Genomic DNA, 23792 nt, shown 5'->3' on the forward strand with positions numbered 1-23792 from the left:
AAGTTTGTACTAACCCTGTTAGTGTCTCCACCAGCACCTCACTCATTCTCTATTACATTATGAGAACCTGGCAGGTAGTTATGGTGCCTGAAAACCTAGATTCTGGATCCAGCTATTTGAATTCAAATTCTAACTCTGCTTCTTGTAAATTCTGTGCCTTAAGTTTCTTCACTAGTACATAAAGTACAAAGAAAATTCCCTGAAACCTAATAATTTTTAAGCATTCAAAGTCTTGTCATTGTTTTTTATTATTATTATTATTACCACAATTCCGGGAGCCTAAAGATAGTTGATAAATAATTATGGAATCAGTATGGCACATAACACACATTTATAAATATATATATATATATATATATATATGGATATGTTCTATATAGCTTAGTTGTTTTTCTTTCATTGTCTTAATTTTTCAACCAAGATTTAATGATTCCATTATCTGGTACTGGAAAAATCTCTCTTCAATGTTCATAGTAACTACATAAAATAAGTGATGACATTAATTTACTAGGGCTGGCATAGCAAACTACTGACTTACACAACAGAAATTTATTTTCCCACAGCTCTGGATGCTGGACGTCCAAGATCGAGACATCAGCATCTTGATTTGCTTTCTCCTGAGCCCTCTTTCCATGGCTGCAGGTAACCCTCTTGTTGACTCTTCACATAGCCTTTCCTCTGTGCATACACATCCCTGGTATCTCTTTGTGGGTCCACATTTCCTTTTAGAAGAACAGTCAGATTGGATTAGGGCCCATCCTAAAGTCTTCATTTTAACTTAAAACACCTTATCTCCACATTTGTTTAATTCTGAGTAAGGTGAAGGGGAGTAAGACTTCAACATATGAAATGGGGGAGGGGCAATTATATCACAATTCAAATACTACAGATAGACCTACTTTGAAAAGTTCAAATGACACTATTTCGCTTTTAAAACCGATCTACACCAGTACCTGCTTTCCGTAATGGAGAATGAGATCCAAAGGAGATTTTCGCTTTTACGACTTGTCGAAAATCAAAACCAGCCTTGGCGTTTCTTTGCTGCAGCTGCGCTCTGGTAGCAGCTGCATCTCAGGAGCGTCAAGAACGGCCACACTGAATCCTTCTCTGGGAACTAATTTATACAGACCATAGGTATGTATCACATCATTCCTGCTTTTAACTATATGTTAGTCTTTTTTTAGGGCTTAACATGCTGTTTGGTATGACTTGGCAGATTTTAAGGGGTCGGGGAGTGCTCAAAACTGTTTCCATATAAATGAATGGCAATGGCTACCGCACACTATTTTTGCTTGTGAAAGGTTTCGTAGGAGCACTCTACTTTGGGAATGCAGGAGAAAACTGCATTTTGATTATTTTTATGTTGACATCCCTCCTGGATAGGAGCTGTGGTCCCTCACTAGCATTATTTAAAGCCCCATTATTTCCCCAAGCCTATTGGCCGCGGGCAGTAGAAAATATGCATAGACCCTTAGTTGAAATATGATCGCTTATAAAATCCTCTTGGACTTTCAGCTGGATTGCTGAGTTCTACCGAAATGTATGTGAGAAGTAAAGTGACCCCTGTGCACACTGTCATGGGCCTAAGGTGCTGCTATGCATGTATGTGGCCTAGTACCTGGTGGGACCCAGGAAGTGCCTCTCCTGGAAGATACCAAAATTGATGAGAATATTTTCTATGATTTTACTTCAAAGGTTTCTGATCATTTAACTTGAAAATAGATATAACCTGGCAATCATGAACAAAACAAAAGGGGGTGAGAATGGAAATGAGCATGCCATGTGATGGCAGAGCTAGAAAAGCGTATATGAGTACACATCTTGTACCTCACTTAACCCGGGTACTAGAAAGTTTCTTGAGGAACAGACTCCTGCAATGAGTTTAATTAGATATCTCTAATTATCCTATTAGTCATCCTTTTGTCTGTCATAACAGGGCTTGATTCTCCTTGGTAGCAGCAAACAGCAGGGTAAAACAATCAAGGCAGTTGGTTACCTTTGCTTATTACTTATTAATGATGAAAGCTAGCAAAAGGAAGTTATTATCAGTTATTAATAAATAAATTCTGTCACAACAGGGCTTGATTCTCCTTGGTAGCAGCAAACAGCAGGGTAAACAATCAAGGCAGTTGGTTACCTTTGCTTATTAATTATTAATGATGAAAGCTAGCAAAAGGAAGTTATTATCAGTTGTTAATAAATAAATTCAAGGAGTGCTATACCAGGAGAAGTTTCAGCAATGGAATTTCTTCCTAAGCAGTCAGGGCTTATTTTTAGCTGACGGGGCAGGAAGTATTCACAAGTGTTGTACATTGATTATGATTGCACCAATGGAAGATACAAGTCATTCTCAAGTCTGCCACATAATATTAGTTAGACTTACAATCTAAATCCATCTTCCTGTGATCTCACCTTTTGTCCACTGCATCAAAATTTGAAATGCCTCCTTATACCTGCCCCAAGGCAAAGGAAGGTTGATGGCCTGTTGCTAGGCCCCTCACTTGCAAATGACTTTTCTTACTATGACATCATTATCATAGGGGAGGGTCCTGTAACCAAGGCAACAGGGAATGGAATCTGTGCAGTTAATATCAGCAATCTTTAAAATTATCTTATCTGATTTTCTCAGTGTTTCCCTAGAATTCACTGACTTCACACATTCTTGGCCTATTATTTAACTTAAAATATTTCCCTCTCCTAAAGTAGACTTGTTTTTGATCAAGATTACAATTTGTTTCCTCACCTTTTATTTCTAAGATTGTATTCCTTTTTAGAAAGAAATGGTCCTCTGAATTTTTCCATAGCCTTCTCTTCTGATCTGTCTTCCCATCTTAACATAAGACTGATCAGTTTACCTGGCTACAATGATGTTAAAATGATTGATAAGATTATGAATTAACTGGGATATAGTTGTGAAAGAGTTTTGAATTTAGTCGTAGAATCTGGATTTGTATTTGCTTCCTCTTTTACCAGTTCTGTAAGCCCAAATCAGTTCTTTAATCTCTCTCAAGCTTCTGTATCCTTATATATAAAATGGAGAGATTAATACTTACTTTCTCAGTTTTATACTGAGATTATATCAGATAAAGATTTTGAGAGTGTTATGCTAGTACAGGGCCTTACCAGAGAACGTACCTGGCATTGGATTTTGGTTAAATCCAAATTTATTATACTAGTAATTGTATGAAAACCTTTATATTATGGAAATTTTCAAACGTGCAAAAGGGGAGGGAGAATTATAATAAATCCCAAATTACCTATTACCCAGTGTGCAATATGTGTCAATGGTTTCTCAAACTTGTTTTACCTGTCAACACTTTTTTCTCCTGAAATATTCTAAAGCAAATCTTGCACACTGTTATATCACACATAAATACTTTTTATGCACCTCTAACTTATTACCATAACATTACTATACCTAACAGAAGTCATTCCTTGATACTGTATCATCTGTAACCCAATCAATATGTAAATGTTCTTCATTATCTTAGAGGTGTTTTTAATAGTCAATTTGTTGAAGTAATGACCCAAACAAGATCCACATATAATTTTTATTGTCTCAAGTTTTTTTTTTTACTTTAAAATAGTGCTCAATCCTTTGTATTTTTTACTTCATGCCATTGATTTGTTAAAAACAAATAAACAAAAAGCATGTTATTTGTGCTATGGAATGATTTACACTCTGAATTTAGCTGTTGCTATTGTTCTGGATCCATGGTCTTGTTTAACTGGCTCCCTGAACTCCTGCATTGTCTGTAAACTGGTAGTTGAATCTTGAAGCTTAAGTAGAGTCAAGCCTAAATTTCATAAGCAGAATAAGTGGTGCTGGAGTTAGCAATCTTTGAGGATGACTTAATGATTTATTTTTTAACTATTTACAACTCAGTCTCACAAATCTTTCTCTGCCACAAACCCAGGCAAATCTGGCCGTTGGTGGTAGCTCCATTCAGTTAACTACAGAACTCCTTTAGCTTACGTTGCCATTAGAGGTGGCTGTAATGGTTTTCTGTTGCTTTTATAAATGGCTATAATTTCATTTGGAAACTATGATACCTCCAAAGTCTAGTTAATCAACTAATTTTTAAAGTCACTCACCATTTGTTACATATACATAGAACTATATTTAGAATTAGTGTTGAGTCACTCCCCCACACATGCTATGATAGGAATTATTCAGAAAACAACAATCATCTTTGTGGTCATGACTTACAATTAAAGATAACTGAAGTTCTTGATCCTGGATAATTCAGAATCCAAAATATCTGTCCCCCAATTATCTGGTTATTCTTTTCACATGTGGAGTCAAATTTACATGTTCCCACCAAGTAGTTTTACAAATAAATATTTATTGAGCCCCTACTTTGAATAGATCATGTGTCTAGGTGCTACACCCATGCACAGATGAGGTATGATTCCTGTCCTGTGGTACAAATTTGGTAGGAAAGATAATGAATGCATACATATTACATAATAAAGTATGTGACATAAGAATTACAAAAACAAAGCATGAAAATTTTAGTTTAGGAGTATTATGGAAAAGCCTTTGGTGGCATTTGAGATGAACCTTGAAGAGTGACTTCAGCAAGAATGAATAAAGGAAAAAGTATCTAAAAATCCACAGGTTTGAAATCCTTGAATATAGTTTGCTTCTAGTTAAGGGAATGAGATAGAATATAGAGATAGAAAAGCAAATCAATAGCATAGAGATTACTGATTATCCGGCTGGTCTATTTCCCTCCCTTCTCTCCCTCCTTTCATGCCTCCCTACCTTCCTAGCTTCTTTCCTTCCTTCATCTTTTCTCTCTCTCTCGCAACAGAAAACCATGAATGTAAGATCACAAAGAGTCATGTCAACACCAAAGGAAAGAGGAATTTTTAAAAATATTTTTACTTTTTTATTTTATTTATTTATTTTTTTAAAGATTTATTTGTTTATTTATGTACACAAGCACTGGGTACAGTCAGAAGCGCAGGAGGGTGAGAGAATTCACCAGAGTCAGAGGGGAGAGCAGAGCAGGCAGAAGGACTGAAGTACACTGCTGAGGGGAGCAGTGGGCGGCAGGAGAGGTCTGCGCGCCATGTGGGACCCTCCTCCGGTGGCCGGGGAGCAGCCGGGGATCGAACCAGCGCTGCAGAGGCTGCGGGCAGCTTTGCAACCCAGCGCTCAACCGCTGTGCCACTGGGGAGGCCCTATTTTTACTTTTTTAAAACGATTTATTTATGCATACAAGAACTGGGGTACAGGCCAGAGGTGAGAGTACTCACCAGAGACAGAGTGGGGAGCAGAACAGCAGACTGACTTAAATACACTGCTGAAGGGAGCAGCAAGTGAGTCAGGAGAGGACTTTAGCACCATGTGGGTAGCTCCCTGGCTGGAGATCGAACTTGTGCTGCAGAGGCTGCGGATAGCTTCATAGGTTGTGTCTTAACTTACACTTGCACCACCAGGGAGGCCCAGGAAAGAGGAATTTTAAGTTGAAGGGAAATAATATTATTCACAATGACCTAAGAGTGAAAACAAATCAAATATTCATTAGTTAGTGAATCGATAAACAAATGTGGGGTATCTGTGTGAAGGAATATTACTCAACTGTAATAAGCAATGAGGGACTGACACTTGTTACAACTTGGATGAACCTCAAAAACGTACTAAATGAAAGAAGTCAGTCATAAAGGACTACATATATGATTCCATTTATATAAAATGTATCAAACAGACAAATATAGAGAGTTGGAAAGCATATTAGTGATTGCCTAGGACTGGGGAGGAGAAAGGTAGAGGAGTTAGGGATGAGAGCTAAGGAGAGTGCCGTTTCTTTGAAGGTTTTTAAATGTATATTCAAATGGATTGTTATGATAACTGCACCTCTCTGAAAGTATTAAAAGCTATTGGATTATACATTTTGGCCTCTGAAACTCCAGTCAAACATACAGTACACCTTCACATTCTAGGGTCCATGTTTCCTTACCTCTTTATGACTTTCTATCTTTTTGTCTTACTGAACAATATCCTAAAATTTTTCTTTGAATCTATTCAAGTTCACTAGTGATATATTAATCCATGTCTAATCTATTTTTAACATATCAATTTTTAAAATTTTACTTTCAGCTTTTATATTTGTCTTCTGTAGAATTTTTATTTGACCTTTTCTCAAGTCTCTTTGGTTGTTTTTTTATAGTCTCAAAGATAGATGGGTAGAAGGTGGGTGGGTGGGTAGATAGATAGATAGATAGATATGCTCATATATACATAGCCTCTATACACTCACAGGGAGTCTCCTTTTCACTGCTTAAAAATGTCAAACACAATATATTTTGTATTTTGGGGAAGTTCCAATATCTGAAGTCTTTATGGTTTTAATTCTAGTATGCACTGTTTCTGCTGACTCTTCCTTATAACTTATTTTCTTTTGTTTTATGAATTTAACTCTGAATTTATAAGTGCGAATTCTTTGAGACTCAGGCTATAGTTGTTTTCCTTCTTAAGGACTTCTGTGTACTTCTGTAGGTTGTTGGGAGACCTTTCCAGGAGCACTTTATTGTTTATCTCATAAAACCTATATTTATATTTTTGAAACAATCTCAAATTTACAAAAAAGTTACAAGAAAATTATTCCTGAACCATTTGACAGCAAGTTGCCAAAATGATGCTTCATCATTTCCATTTACTCTAGTAAATGGACTTTGTCATACAGATATAATATAATCCTCGAAACCAGAAAGTGAAGATTAATATTATTACTATTACTAGCTACTACTTAGCTAACCCTCAAACCCCATTCAAGTTTCAGCAATTAACCCAATAATTTTTTTTTATAACAAAATTAGTCAAGTCTGGAATCAGGTGTTACATCTAGTTATAATACTAATTTAGTCTCTTTCAGTCAGGGAGTTCCTCAGTTTTTCTGGACTGCCTTGATCTGAACATTTTTAAACATTACAGACCAGTTTGGAAACTGGCCCTCACTTTGGATTTGTCTGATGTTTCTTCACGATTCATTTGAGAAGGAATGCAATAAATCAGCCAAGATTCTGGTACTGAAAATCAAAAGTGAGTTCAATAATTCAAATGGAGATGCAAACCCAAGCCCAAAAGAATGGTTTTCTTTACAAATAATTAATATCAATAAGGAGATTTTAAAAAATAAATGTTGAAACTGAGTAGGGGAAGTTGCGAGAGTTCATGTCCTACGGCCTCACCCTCCATGCCTTCACTTCCTTCTCACCCACTCACATCTCCCACCACTTGAGAGAAGAAATTCCCTTTTAAAAGGTCACCAATGAGTGTTTGATCATCAAATCCTATAGCTTTTTCTCAATATTCATCCTCCATGACCTTCCAGTAAAAACTAAAGCTATGGACCACTCCCTTCCTCATTTTTTTCTTAAACAGACATACTGAGATATAATTCACAAAGCATGAATTCAGTATTGGAAGAATAGTGACTAAAATTTCCTCAAAAATGTTGAAAGATAGTCAATTATTGTCAAAAAATTATAAAACATAATTAGGCAAACAAAAAATATAAACCTTTTTTTCCCCGATATTAGTTATCATACAAAATTGACTGTAAGGAAAAAAAAAAAAAACCTAGAGTAAAAGAAAGTAAAAGAATATAACCAATAAGCAGTTCATTTCACCAGGAAAATAACTTTTCCACAGTAATATGCATTAATAAAGTCTCAAAATACATATTGTAAAAATTGGCAAAGCCGCAAGAAGAAATAGACAAATTCCTGGTGAGAAAGTTTTAGCACGACTCTCTATTATCAATCTCTTAGTGTGACATAGCAAGGAGAAAAATATAATTAAACTATGTAGAGACTATGCATTGATGATTTCACCAATTTAAATGAGAGGTATCATGAAAATCATATATTTTAACCAGAGTATAATTCATTTTTGTAATTAATACAGATGTCTAGAAATATTCCTTACATTTCAACATTTAGAACACCTCTGTAATTGATCAAAGAAAAAGTCGTAATGGAAAATAGAAACCAATAGAATCAACCTATAACAAAAAAAAAATCTTATCCAAAATGTTTTAATGAAGCTAAAACTGTACTTGAAATGAAGTTTATGACTTTAAGTCTACCAGTTGTCAAGATTTATTGTAAACAATTCTGAAGATATTATGGTATTGGTACAAGGAAAGACAAATAGAGCAAAAAAAGAGGAGAATGATCTATTTATAAACAGATAGATATGTATATGTACATATATGTATATATGGATTCATTGCTTTATGACAAAGCAATAAGGAAACTTCTTTTCCAATAAATGGTGCTGTATAAAATGCATATCCATATGGGACAAAAAAGGATCTGACATTACACATAAAATCAAGTCTAGGTGTAGATTTAAACATAAAAGATTAAAAAAGTGTTGCAAATTAATATTATTACCTCAATAAAAGAGAAAAAAGTAGAAAAAAGGTAAATTGATAATTAATAAAACTTTCAGAAGATAATATAAAAACTGTCTTCATGACTTTAAGGTTTGGAAAGATTATTAAACAAGGAAAAAAGCATTAACCACAAAGTAAAGATGAATAAATAGGACTATATTAATACCAAGAAATTTCCATCAATATTTAATATTCTAATACAGGAACATGGCATGTCTTTTTATTTATTCAGGTCTTCAGTTTCTGGATGCTATTGTAAATGAAATTGTTTACTTAATTTTCAGAGTGTTCATTGCTAGTGTGTAGAAATGCAACTATTTTTGTATCCTTGTCTTGTATCCTTCAAACTAGCTGAACTCATTTAATCCTAATGAGTGTTTTGTGTGTAATTCATAGGATTTCTATTGATATTATTCAAAATCATGTTATCTGAGAAATGAGAGCTTTGCATTTCCTTTTATAATCTCTATGACTTTCATTTCTTTTTCTTGCCTAATTACTTTGATTAGACCCTTCAGAACAGTGTTGAATAGAAGATATGAGAGTGCACATCTTTGTTTTGTTCCTCATCTTGGAGGGAAACCTTTCAGTCTTTCACCAGTAAGTTTGATGTTAGCTGTGGTTTTTTAGTAGATTCCCTTTATCAAATTGAGTAATTTTCCTCCTATTCCTAGTCTATTGATTCTATTGAGTGTTTTTTGGTCATGAATGGATGCTGGATTTTGCCAAATCCTTTTTCTGCATTTGTTGAGATAATCACATGTTTTTGTCTTTTATCTACTAAATAAATTATTACATATGTTCATTTTCATATGTGAGCCTCTCTTGCATTCCTAGCAAAATTTCACTTGGCCATGGGCATAATAGTTCTTTTTATATGTTGCTGAATCTAGTGTGCTAGCACTTTGGGAAATATTTATGTCAAAATTCATAATGGATGTTAATCCATGGATTATAGTTTTCTCAGTATAGTTATTTTTTTATAATTTAATTTAATATATATTTTGCATCATTCTTTCTTTTCATACAATGCATGCTTTCTCCTTTCAGGTGTAGTCCTCACAAAATTCTATTAGCAGTTCACCCATGCACCATCACCATAGTCCCTTGTGTAAGAACACACTCCTTCCCCTGTTTTGATCCCTCTCCCCCTCCTTCACAGAGTGTCTCTGATTAATAGTTGCCTGTTAATTTTTTTAATTTATTATAATTTTTTTCCTGGCCCCCCTACATTCCTCTTGTAAGTGAGACCATCCTATATTTTTCTTTTCCTTCTGGCATATTTCCCTGAGCATGATCCCTTCCAGTTCCGTCTATGTTGCTGTCAATGGCATGAGTTTATCTTTTTTGATTGCTGAATAGTATTCCATTGTGTATATATACCACATCTTCTTGATCCAGTCATCTATTTTGGGGCATTTTGGTTGTTTCCATAGCTTACCTATTGTAAATAGTGCTGCAATAAACATAGGGGTGCAGGTGTCCTTTTGAATTAATGTTTTTGTGTCCTTTGGGTAGATTCCTAGGAGTAAAATTGCTGGGTCATATAGATGCTCCATATTTAGTAGTTTGAGGAACCTCCACACAGCTTTTCATAGTGGTTGGACCAGTTTGCATTCCTACCAGCAGTAGGAGAGTTCCTTTTTCACCACTTCCTCGGCAACATTTGTTGTTTCCTGTTTTTTTAATATGTGCCATTCTTACTGGTAACTGCTTAAAGTCCAAATCTATCCTTCTCCATACCATTGTCCCCGTTTTTCCACTTCTTGATGGATTTGGCTTACTTTACTGGGGTTGGAATTACTATCTAGTGTTGTTTCATTTTCATACGTAAGATTTACATTAGTATTTCTTGTAGGTCTGATCTTCTAGCCACAAATTCTCGATTTTTTTCTTCAAAAATGAAAAATAAATCCAAATATTCCCTTATAAAATTGGAAAATTTGTTGTTTCAAGAAATAGTTGGCCTACAAGAAACTAAGTGATTCCTACAGCAGAAAGGCAGTGGAGTAACATATTAAAGTGTTGAAAGAAGAAAATGCCTGTCAGCTAAGAATTCCTTTGACAGATGGTTTCGCAATAATTCTTAGTTTACGATGTTTTTTGCTTTCAGCCCTTTGAATATGTCTTTCCATGCCTTTGGCCTTTGTGGTTGCTGATGAGAAATCATCTGTTAATTTTGTTGTAGTTCACTTAAGTGCCATGAATCATTTCTTTCTTTCCATTTCCAAATTTTCTCTTTGTTTTGTAGCAGTTAGATTATAGTATGCCTTGATGTAGATGTCTTTGAGTTTATCCACATGGACTTTGATGAACTGCTTGGATACATAGGTCAATATTGAAATCAGTATTCTTCTTTATGAGATTTAAGAAGTTTTCAGATATTATTTCTTCAGTATTCCAAAGAATATGTCAGAACCTTTCAAAGTCACTGATGAACATGCAATTCTCCAGCTTTTCTTTTTAAGTTTTTTGATTTGCCTAATGTTTGCCTCAAATGGTGTCCATCATATAAAGCATACTCAATGTTTAATAGTTGTCCCTGATTGTTTTTGACAAATGTTCCATAGGAAAAGATTATGTGTGCTGGATGAGTTCTCAGTTTAAATGAAGATAGCCTTGAGAATGAGGTTGCCCATGATTAGAAAAATCAAATAAAAAGTTTTCTAGGAATAAGATTTTAAAGAAACTCCAAACCTGCTCTTCCTATTTCAGCCCTTTTCTGTCCCCTCCAATGTTAACCTATTTCTTTATTACCCTTCAATGAAAATCTTCTTGACAAAGTAGACTTTATGTGTGGCTCCACTTTTCTCCCTCAGTTTTCTCTCTTTAACATTTAACTCCAAGCAAATTTTGCTCCCATCTTTCCTCAAAATTTGCTTCTGTCAAAGTAAGCAGTGACATCCATGTCCTTAAATCTAGTGATCACTTCTATATCCTTAGCTTTTTTGCCCTTTCAGCAGAATTTGATGACTCCTTAAGGAAAACCTTCTTTCTACATGATATCATGACTCCATGATATCATGCTCATCTGGTTTTCCTCACTTCCCTGGCTGCTCCTTTTTAATCCCCTTTCTTGTTTTCTTCTCCTTTTCTGATTGATTCACAAAAGACGAAGATCCCAGATCATAGGTGTGGACACCCTACTCTACAATCTCTCCCTAGTTAATTTCATTTGACCCCTTGGATTTAAATATCCACATATATCCAGGATTTGCAAGTCTGTATATCTTCAACCATCTCTCTTCTTGTAGCTCCAGACTTACATAAACCATTGTCTTCTAGCTGTTTCTATACAAAATCTAAGGTGTTAAAATAGCTCAAGTAGAACTCTTAACACATATACCCTCCCTTGCTATAGATGTTTCCTGTTTCACAAACTGCTCTGTACCACCATCCATTCCTTGACAACTTGATAAATAACACTAACTGAAAATCTCAAAGTCTCCTTTGATTTTCTCTTTCCTCATTGCACACATCAGACTCATCAAAATGCTAAAACTTGATTTTGAAAATACATCCTGGTTCCGTATGCTTCTCCCTACGTCCATCTTGTCAACTACTATTGTTTCTCAGCTGGTCTATTGCAATAGCTTCTTTTTTCCCCTTCCTTAGCTGTTTAATAATTGAAAATTCCTCTCCTAAAGAGTACCACAAGCTCCTCAAGTGAAGAGAACACATTTGTTCAATTTTATTTTGAAATGCCCATAGCATCTACTATGGTTTTGTCTCAGGAGTTTTTTCTTTTTTCTTTTTTTAATTTTGAAGTACTCTTGAACTTATAGGAAAGTTGCAAGTATAGATTTGAGAAATGTTTTTCTCAAAACTTTGAAGAGTAGGTTGCAGGCATGATGCACCATATTCACCAAATATTACAGTGCATTTTGTCCTAAAATAAGGTTATTCTCCTACAGTAATGTAATACAATCATCAAAACCAGAAAGTTAATATTTAATTGTTAGACAATATTCACATTTTTATTAATTGCCCCTGATTATAGCAAAGAATTGTCCTTTCTTGCAAAATGGCCCAATTCAGAATTACATGCTGCATCTAGTATTCATGTCTTTTATTTATTTTTATATAGTCTCAGATAATCTCTCAACAATTATTTATCAATTACAATTATAGCCTTTTTTATTAAACTTTCAATTTGTTCATATTTATGTCAATATGGACTCAAAGCTTTTTTATTTTTTATTTTATTTTATTTTTTTTTTGATATTTGATCTAAGTTTTATTTTTTTTTCTTTATTTTTTTTTTAATCTTAAATTTTATTTTTATATTCCCCCATACAATTGCAAAAGCCCCATTCTGACCCCAATCCTTCCCCTCCCGCCCCCCACCCCCCAAAAAGTGTCTCTGGTTCATAGTTTTTTGTTGATTTTGATTTTCACTTTCTTATATTCATTTTCCTGGTCCCTTATTTAAGTTTTCTAGATTCCTGCTATGAGTGAGACCATCCGGTATTTTTCTTTTTCTTTTTGGCTTATTTCGCTGAGCATGATCCCTTCCAGCGCCATCCATGTTGCTGCAAATTGCATGTGTTTATCTTTTTTGAATGCTGAGTAATATTCCATGGTATATATGTACCACATCTTCTTGATCCAGTCATCTATTTTTGGGCATTTGGGTTGTTTCCAAAGCTTAGCTATTGTAAACAGTGCTGCTATAAACATAGGGGTGCAGGTGCTCTTTGGAATTGATGTTTCTGTGTCCTTTGGGTAAATACCTAGGAGTGGAATTGCTGGATCATATGGAAGCTCTATGTTTAGTAGGTCCAGAAATCTTCACACAGCTCTCCATAGTGGTTGGACCAGTTTGCACTCCCACCAACAGTGCAGAAGAGTTCCTTTTTCTCCACACCCTCGTCAACATTTGTTGTTGCTAGTTTTTTTAATATGTGCCATTCTCACTGGTGTGAGATGGTATCTCATGGTAGTTTTGATTTGCATTTCCCTGATTACAAGTGATGTTGAACATTTTTTCATATGTCTGTTGGCCATTTGCATTTCCTCTTCAGAGAAGTTTCTTTTTAGCTCTTCTGCCCATTTTTTGACTGGATTATTTTCTTTGTTGTTGCTGAGTCTCATCAGCTCTTTGCAGATTTTTGTGATCAGTCCTTTATCATTAGTGTTGGGTGCAAAAATGTTCTCCCAGTTGGTGGGGTTTCTCTTTGTTTTTGTTATTGTCTCTTTTGCTGTGCAGAAGCTCTTTAATTTGATGTAGTCCCAGCTGTTTATCTTTGCCTTCACTATCACTGCTTTGGGTGATGTGTCTGTAAAGATGTCTTTGATGTGCAAATCCCGTAGTGTTTCGCCTATATTTCCTTCTATGTATTTTATGGTGTCAGGTCTTATGTCTAGTTCTTTAATCCATTTTGAGTTGATTTTTGTGTATGGTGTGAGGTAGTGGTCAAGCTTCATTCTTTTGCATGTAGCGACCCAGTTTTCCCAGCACCATTTATTGAACAAACTTTCTTTGCTCCAATGCATAGTCTTTGCTCCTTTGTCAAAGATTAGTTGACCATAAATCTGTGGGTTTATTTCTGGATTTTCTATTCGATTCCATTGGTCTGTATGTCTGTTCTTGTTCCAATACCATGCAGTTTTGATGATTATGGCTTTGTAGTATAGCTTGAAGTCTGGGAGTGTGATGCCTCCATTTCCTTCTTTTTTTTTCAGTAGAGCTTTGGCTATTCGGGGTTTTTGGTGATTCCATATGAATTTCATCAATAATTGTTCTATTTCTTTGAAGAATGCCATTGAGATTTTGATTGGAATAGCATTGAATCTGTATATTGCTTTTGGTAGGATGGCCATTTTAATAATGTTTATTCTTCCAATCCATGAGCAGGGGATGTCTTTCCATTTCTTTGTGTCTTCTTCTATTTCTTTTAACAGTGTTTTATAGTTTTCTTTGTATAGGTCCTTTACCTCTTTTGTTAGATTTATTCCCAAATATTTGATTTTTTTTGTTTCAATAATAAAAGGGATGGTTTTTTTGATTTCTTCTTCTTCAGATTTATTGTTTGTGTATAGGAAGGCTACTGACTTTTGCGTGTTGATTTTGTATCCTGCCACTTTACTGAATTGATTGATGAGTTGAATTAGTTTTTCTGTGGAGATTTTGGGGTTCTCTATGTATATTATCATATCATCTGCAAATAGTGATAGTTTGACTTCTTCCAAACATTCAGAGACGAATTAGTGCCTATCCTTCACAAACTCTTCCAAAAAATTGAGAAGGAAGGGACAATACCAAACACGTTCTATGAAGCCAATATTACACTAATACCAAAACACAAAAAAGGAAAACTATAGGCCAATCTCCCTAATGAACACTGATGCAAAAATCCTCAATAAAATTTTAGCTATCAGAATCCAACAATGTATCCATAAGATAATTCACCACGACCAAGTTGGATTCATTCCAGGGGCACAAGGATGGTTTAACATCCGAAAATCAATCAACGTTATCCAACACATCAACAAAAAGAAATATAAAAACCATATGATAATATCAATAGATGCTGAGAAAGCTTTCGACAAAGTGCAACACCCATTCATGATAAAAGCCCTTGAAATTCTTGGGATACAAGGAACATACCTCAACATCATAAAGGCCATCTATGACAAGCCAACAGCCAGTATCATTCTCAATGGTGAAAAGCTGAAAGCAATTCCATTAAGATCTGGAACAAGACAAGGATGTCCACTCTCACCACTGCTTTTCAATATAATACTGGAAGTCCTAGCCAGAGCAATAAGACAAGAGAAAGACATCCAAGGAATCCAAATAGCAAAGTTTTTTTAAAGTCAGTATTTTATAGTCTGTTACTATTAGTAAATTATTTTGTTTTGATGCTCCATATGTCTCAGATTTGGCCAATAAGTATCCCTTCAAGTTAACCTCTATGTCCCCATCATTTTTTAAGCATTTCCATACCTGCCACAACATGATATTCCAGGCTCATCTTGTGTTTTCCCTGCCACAATCCTGGAATCAGCTATTTTTGGAGGGATTAGTTCCTTTTTGTAGAAAATGGTATTTAGAAACCAATATTCATGTAGTAAGAGTGCTCATTGGTACAGGGGTGTTTCTGCTCTAAGACCCTCTTAATGGACAAAGTAGGAAACATTCAATACACACCTGCAAAACATTTACACATACTTGCATGCACATTGAGACGTAAACATACACACATTAGGTCTACATTTCTGTGTGTATCTATATCTATCAATACATTTAATTCCAATTCTTCACAGCATTCATTCTTGTTTTTTTCCTTGTCTGCATTTATAACTTCTTATCTGACAGTGAGTTTTGTCTCTTATTATCCTTAATATATTTACTTATTTGGTCAATTCCCCCTATGTATAACCTATAGCCTGTTGCTATCCTTATCCTCATCCTCATGTGAATGTCATTTTTGCCTTGTTGCTTGGTCAGGCTCCAGTATTTGTTGTATGTGCTAGCCTTTGTGAATGACTTCTTCACCCCAGTCAAGTTCTCATGTCTCATGCCAGGAAACCTTCCTCAGTCTGCTTCAGCTCCAAGATCCTACATAAACCCTCTCTTCATAGATGTCTTCCTCACCCCATGTAGGCTACCACCCATTTTCTGAATAGATGTCATGCTTATTCTGATTTGGCTCTAACACATCACCTAGCACCACCTTTTTGCCTGGCTTTGACTTTTCCGAAAAGGAAGGGGAAGACAAGAAACAGTAGAAAGTGAAGATATGGAAACATGTGAAAATACCTACAATAGCTTCTTAACTTTTCTCTCTCACTTACTAGTGATTCCTAACAATTAGTTTTCCGTGCAATAGTCAAATGATCATTTAAAAGCATAAATTATATATTGTTATTCTTTTACTTAAAACCTTTTGTTGCTTTTACAATAAGTGTCAAACTCCTTACCCTGGTCTACCAAACTCTTCCTACTTTCATGACTCCACTTCTTTCTCCACCACCCCCTTAGTCACACTGACTTACTTTCTGCCCATTCATTTCCGTATGTGGACTTTGAATCATCTCTCTTCTCTGTTTGAAGTTCCCCTTTTCCTGATCTTTATAGGCTTGGATTCTTCTTGTCATTCAATTCATACTTTAAAAGTCACCTCAGAGAGATTTTCTCTGAAACCCTCTAATGTAAGCTCTTTGGAACTCAGAATTACTTTTTTTAAAAAGATTTATTTACTTGCATACAATAGCTGGGGTACAGGTCAGAGGCGTGGGAGGTGAGAGGATTCACCAGAGACAGAGTGGGGAACAAAACAGGCAGATTGACTGAAATACACTGCTGAGGGGGGCAGCGGGTGAGTTAGGAGAGGTCTGCTGCGCCATGTGGGTTGCTCCCTGACGGGGGATCAAACTCGTGCTGCAGAGGCTGCAGACAGCTTCACAGGTTGCGTCTTAACCCCTTGCACTACAAGGGAGGCCCCTGGAACTCAGAATTATATCACCCAGTTTTAATTACCACCTCGATTCATTATTATCTGACATTTTTCTTTTTTCTTGTTTGCTGTCTATAATATGCACGGTAACTCAGAGCACAAACCATTCCTGATCTTTTCTCTACCTCAGTGTCTAGTTCCTGACACATAGTAAGTGGTCACTTAATATGATAATGAATGACATAACTGGGCTAAGGGAGTGGTTGACCTTGTTTTTGCCACTTGGCATTTAGAGATAAATTTACTCATTTTTTAAAATAAGTAAGTCCTTGAGATTTAGGCACAAATTAAGAGGAACCCTTTCAATAAATCATATACCTGACAAGGGACTAATATCCAAGAACTACAAAGAACTCATATAACTCAACAACAAAAATGTTTAACAATCAAAAAATTGTCAGAATGGACATTTCTCCAAAGACATTTAGATGGCCAGGTATAAGGAAAAAAATGTTCACCATCATTTATCATCACTTATCATAACTTATCATCTGGGAAATGCCAGTCAAAACCTCAATGAGATGCCACCTCACAACTGTGAGAATGGCCCAGAAACAAGCACTGGTGAGGGGATGGAGAAAAAGGAACCCTGAAAGGTGTGAACCTACAATATATACAGTATTGATAAATCAACATTACCTCAATAAGCACAATTTCAAAAATAAATTGTATTACTTTTATATATACAGTTTAATGATTACATGGATATACATGATTACCACAATAAATTTCGTCAACATGGGTCACTATAAAAGACAGAGTAGCAGTGCTTTGCAATCCCCAATGGATTAAGGGACCTAGGCACTAGGGAACAATAGCTGCTCACACAAAAGAAAGTGTAAAATGTAGACATCATATACCTCTTGATGAGAGAAGCATATCATTTATAGTTTTGCCAACAAGTTTAAACTTGAGTGGGCCATTCTTTGGGTCCAGCTGCCAATTTGCAGAAAATATAGAAGACAGAAACAAACTGAACTACATAGCAAGGATGTGATTTGCAAAATTCAGTCTTTTGCAATCTGTACAAGTTGAATGACCCAGGTTCTTAAACTGATAAATTATAGGGAAAAGAAAGGAAATGAGGGGAAATCTGTAGATTAAAAGAGACCTAAAAGATAAGAGCTCTTTAGATAAGAAAGATCTAAAAAAAATTCAATAAGATTACTTGGCAGTGTCTAGGGCTGTACACCTACATTACAAAATCAAAAGCAAGCACAAGGAAGAATAAGTTATAAAAACCAGGATAATGAGAGGAATAGAGTGTCATCATGATGGGGCACATGGAGGGGCTTTTGGGGTGTCAGCAAATGTATTTCTTGACCTAAATAATAACGGTTTTTTCAAAGTGTTCTCTGCTTTCTTTATGTTGCTTTTTGTAACTGTGCTTTTTTTTCCAATGGTAAAAAAAGCAAATGTTTAACAGGTGGTCATTCAATGAATGAATGTAAGAATAACTGCATGAAAGAACAGATGAGAAGCCTACCAAAGTATGAGGCCTTAGAAAGACGTTTAACCTCTCTAAGTGTCAATTCCTGCATTTGTTAAATGAAGGACTTAAAGAACTTAAGACCCTCCCACTCTAATAGCTAATCTGCTAGTAGTCATTCATTCTTACCATATGTTAACTGCTTTGCACAAGTTTTCACTGAATCTTCTTAAGAGCTAGGGCTTTAAAAAGTGTGTAATTTCCTCAAAGCCTCTGAGCTAGTGACTTGAATTCAGGACCAGCAGGTCTCCAAACCTACCTTGCTAAGTTGAGATGATGTTGTTCTGATGGTGGTTATTTTTGTAATCAGTTCATTCTGCCTTAATAGCAAATTCAAAGTGAAATGGTTAAGCAATCAGATTTTAGAGATTGGCATTTTGAATTCAAGTGCCAACTCCAACAATTAAAAATTGTGTGACTTTGGGCAAGTAACTTATACTTGCTGTACATGTTTTCTTGTCTGTAAAGTGAAGATAATAATGGTAATTAACTCATGTTGTGACAATTATATATGCAAAATGCCTAACATAATACCTGGCACATATTAAGTACTGCTTACTGTTAACACCAAATAACCCATTCTTATAAATTGGGATCATATATAATTGCTATTAAGTATGTCAAGTTAGTCCAGGGGTAAACTTAACTTATTGAAGAGCTAATAATTTTTATTCTTTACCTAGAGTCAAAGATATTTACAACTTTTTGTAATGCTGAGTTTTATAATGCTGGTTACTGACTCTAATCACATGGAGATATTACTTTTGGTTTTACTACTTGCTTTTCTTTTTTTTTTTTTTTTCAAGATATATTTATTTATTTATACAAGCACTGGGTATAGTCAGAAGCACAGGAGGGTGAGAGAATTCACCAGAGCCAGAGAGGGGAACAGAACAGGCAGACTGACGAAATATACTGCTGAGGGGAGCAGCGGGCGCAGCAGGAGAGGTCTGTCGTGCCATGTGGGACCCTCGCCAGCAGCCGGGGATCGAACTGGCGCTGCAGAGGCTGCGGGCACCTTCACAGCCCAGTGCTCAACTGAGCCACTAGGGGAGGCCCACTACCTGCTTTTCTATGGAAATATTCAGTGGGGCAGTTAAATGCATAACTGTCCTTTGGCCTTCTGTTTGATTTTGAACCTGTGTTTCCTGGATGGTAAGTATTGGCATGATTAACTTAGGCCATGATCTATTTTGCCCAGCATCTAGATAACACTTAGATTGCCTTAGGAATTTTTCAGAATTCCTAAAAATCCTCTTCTATTTGGATTCAAATTTGTTCTGCTTTTGTTATTTCCTTGGCTGTGTTTAATTGAAAGACCTATTGTAAATGTGGAGATGTTTTTGAAATTAAATCTACTGGCTTATCACTGTGGACCACAATAAGTAAAAAAGCAAATTAAACCAATTATTTATTTATTTATTTTTAAAAAGAACTAGGGTGTAGGCCAGAGGTCCAGGGTGGGAGAGCGGGGGTGGCTTGAGAGATTCACCAGAGACAGACCTGGGAGCAGAAGAGGCAGATCTACTGAAATACACTGCTGAGGGGAGCAACGGGAGAGACAGGAGAGGTCTGCTGCACCATATGGCTTAGCTCCCTGGCCATGCATCAAACTTATGCTGCAGTGGCTGGTGATAGCTTGATAGTGCTGAGACATTAACCCCTATGACACCAAGGAGGCCCCCTAATTTTTTATTTAAAGAAAGACCACAAAGCATTCAATTAGCAACAAACAAAAATTGTTCAGTAACTATAGCTAAAATCCTATTCTTATAACTTTATCTTTTGTACTTAATTCAGAGGATAAATTAACAAAAAATGTATTTACTTAAAGTTATTTCACTTTTAGTCAATGAAATATGCATTGCTACCATTTTTTTAAAATTTAATTAACATTGGTTTATAACACCGTGTATAGTGCAGAGGTATAGGATCACACATCTTCAGATGTATGTTATGTGTGTTAACCACACTATACCCACTACCAAAGCACCCATAATCCCCCACCATAGTCCGTTTGACCCCCCCTCCTTTGCTCCCAATCCTCCATCCCTTCCCCCTTCTGATAGCCTCAGTGCTCCAATTAGATTTCTTGGGTTTATTTTGGTTTAGTTTTGTGTGACCTTTGTTTTGTTTCTCCATATTCCACGATAAGTGAAATCATCCAGTATTTGTCTTTTTCCCTCTGACTTATTTCACTTAGCATAATCCCCTCCAGCTTTATCCATGTTGTCACAAGGGTAAGAGTTCATCTTTTTTTTTTCTTTTTTTTCTTTTCAATAGCTGAGTACTGTTCCATTGTGTATATATACCATAACTTCTTTATTCAACCATCTGTCATTGGTCACTAGTTTCCACAGCTTGACTATTGTAAATAGTGCTGCAATGAACACAGGAGTGCATATATACCTTCAAATTAGTGTTTTTGTATTCTTGAAGTAAATACCCAAGAGAGGGATTGCTGGATCACATGGTAGATCTATTTTCAATGTATTGAGAAACCTCCATGTATTTTCCATATGCACTGGCCCAGTCTACATTTCCAATAACAGTGTAAAGAGAGTTCCTTTTTCTCCATACCCTCACCAATACTTGTTTCTGGTCTTTTTAAATATGAGCCATTCTCAATCCCTGAGGTGGTATCTCATTGTGGTTTTGACTTGCATTTCCCTAATGGTGAGCATTTTTTCCTATGCCTGGCCCTCTGTGTGTCTTCTTTGGGGAAGTGTCCATTCTGTGAATTTTTTGTGTTAAACATTTTTTGTTGTTGAGTTGTATGAGTTCTTTGTAGTTCTTGGATATTAGTCCCTTGTCAGATGTATGATGTACAAATATTTTATGCCATTCGGTAGAGGGCCTTTTCGTTTTAATGATCCTTTGCTATGCAGAAGCTTTTTAGTTTGATACAGTCCATTTATTTATTTTTGCTTTTGTTTCCCTTGTTATAGTTGAATCCCCAAAGAGATCCATGAAGTCAATATCATAGTATGTTTTGCCTATGTTTTCTTCTATGCATTTTATGAGTTCAACTCTTATATCCATGTCTTTAATCCGTTTGAGTTAATTTTATGCAGTGTGAAGTTGTTGTCTAGGCTCATTGCTTTGCATGTGTCTGTTTGGTTTTCCCAACACCATTTGTTGAAGAGTCTTTCCTTTTTCCAATGTATGTACTTGCCCCTTTTCTTGTAGATTAACTCTCCATATAAGTGTGCATGTATTTCCGGACTGTCAGTTCTGTACTGTTGATCTGGGTCTATTTTTATTCCAATACCATATTGTTAAATAATATAATTTGAATTCTGGGGTTTTGATACCTCTATTCTTTTTTATCAGCATTCCTTGGCTATTTGGGGTGTTTTGTGGTAAATTTCAGTAATGTTTCACTGTTATCTTGAAGAAAATCATTAAATTGTGATAGAGATTATATTAAATCTGTTTGTTACTTTGGGTAAGCTGGCCATTTTAACAATGTTAATTCTTCCAATCCATGAGCATGGACTATCTTTCCAGCTCCTGTGTCTTCTTTTCTGTCCTTGACAGTGTCTTGTAGGTTTGTTTGGTTTTTTGTTTTTTTTTTCCTTTTTTCTTTTTCAGGGGTGGGGCGTGGTACAGGTCTTTTACCTCTTTTGTTAAGTTTATTCATAGGTACTTAATTCTTTTTAATGTGGTTATAAATGGGGTTGTTTTATTGTTTTTTTTCTCTTCTGGTTCTTTGTTGCATATACATATGCAACAGACTTTTGTATATTGCTTTTGTAACCTGCCCTTTACTGTACTGATTTATTATTTCTAATGATTTTTTTAGTGGAGTCGCGCTAGTGTTTCTATGTAATTATCATGTCATCTGCAAGTGGTGATAGCTTTACTTCTTTTACATTTTAAATTCCTTTTACTTCTTTCTCTTGCCTAATTGCTCTAACACTTCTAATACTATGTTGAATTGAAGTGGTAACAATGGAATTCTTGTCTTCTACCTGATCCTAGAGGAAATGCTTTCAGTGTTTCAATATTCAATAAGCTATTAGCAGTGTGTTTGCCATATATAACTTTTATTAGGTACAAATATGTTTCTCCATCCTCATTGTATTGAGAGTTTTTATCATAGATGGATAATGGATCTTGTCAGATGCTTTATCTGCAGCTATTGACATTATCATATGATTTTTATCTTTCCTTTTGTTGACGTGGTGAATGACATTGATTTATTTGCATATGCTGAACCAACCTTGCCTCACTGGAATAAATCCTACTTGATCATAGTATATGTCCTTTTATTATAGTGTTAAATTTGTTTTCGTAAGATTTTATTGAGAACTTGTGTCTATATTCATTGGAAACATTGGTTTGTAATTTTCTTTTTTGTGTGGTATCCTTATCTACTTTTGATGTCATGGTAATATTGGTCTCATAAGCCTTCCCTCGCCTTTAAATTTTTGGAAGAGTTTGAGAAGGATAGGTTATCTTTAGTACAACTCACTAGTGAAACCATTTGGCCCTGAGCTTTTGTTTTGGGGGAGCCTATTGATTACTGTTTCAGTTTTCTTTCTTGTAACTTATGTGTTCAAAGTTTCTAGTTCTTCCTGATTCATTCTGTATTTAGTCTTGTGTGGTTCTCTGTATTGCTGTGATATATGTTATAACTGCTCCTCTTTCATTTCTAATTCTATTTATTACAGTTTTATCCTTTATTCTTTTTTTGTAAAAGATTTATTTATTCATACAAGAACCGGGGTACAGGCCAAATGCATGGGAGGGTGAGAGGATTCACCAGAGACAGAGTGGGGAACAGAACAGGCAGACTGACTGAAATACACTGCTGAGGGGAGCTGCGGGAGAGACAGGAGAGGTCTGCTGCACCATGTGGGCATCTCCACGGCCAGCTGGGGATTGAACCTACACTGCAGAGTCTGCAGACAGCTTCACAGCGTTGCGCTCAACCACCAGCACCATCAGGGAGGCCCCTCTCTTTATTCTTAATGAAACTAGCTACACATTTGTCTATCTTATTTATTTTTTCAAAGAACCATTTTTTTCTTTGTTGATATTTATGTACTGTCTTTTTGATTTCTGTTTCATTGATTTCTCCTGTAATTTTCATTATTCCCTTACCTCTCTTGGATTTTGGGGTTTGTGTAGTTGTTCTTATTTGTTCCTATTTTTCTAGCTACTTGGGGTATAAGTTTAGATTGCTTGAGTTATTCCTTGTTTCCTGATATAGGCCTGGTTGCTATAAACTTCTAGTACTGTTCCTACTGTGTCCTATAGGTTCTGATAGCTCATGTCTTCATTTCTCTTCTTCTCCAGGTACTTTTGAATTTTTCACTAGTCCAGTAGTCATTCAGCTGCATGCTGTTTAGTCACCATGTATTTGAGGTTTTCCCCACTTTCTTTTTGTGTTGACTTCTAGTTTGATAAGCTTGTGATCAGAAG

At 35.7% G+C, this 23792-nt stretch overlaps 1 protein-coding gene and 1 long non-coding RNA gene across 2 annotated transcripts in view; one reads left to right on the forward strand and one right to left on the reverse strand.

Annotated features, from left to right (window-relative positions):
• The window catches only part of AQP9 (aquaporin 9), a 115373-nt gene that overhangs the window by 15323 nt on the left and 76258 nt on the right, over nt 1–23792 (forward strand). The window lies entirely within an intron of this gene.
• LOC119237934 (uncharacterized) lies at nt 435–2517 on the reverse strand. The gene is made up of 3 exons (XR_005123476.1): nt 2413–2517; nt 954–1114; nt 435–722 (listed from the first exon to the last, which is right to left on the reverse strand). It is a non-coding gene; the product is annotated as an uncharacterized LOC119237934 (long non-coding RNA).

Source organism: Talpa occidentalis, unplaced genomic scaffold (genome assembly GCF_014898055.3).
Source record: "Talpa occidentalis isolate TD23 unplaced genomic scaffold, MPIMG_talOcc4v2.1 talOcc4.11, whole genome shotgun sequence".
NCBI classification, from domain to species: Eukaryota; Metazoa; Chordata; class Mammalia; order Eulipotyphla; family Talpidae; genus Talpa; species Talpa occidentalis.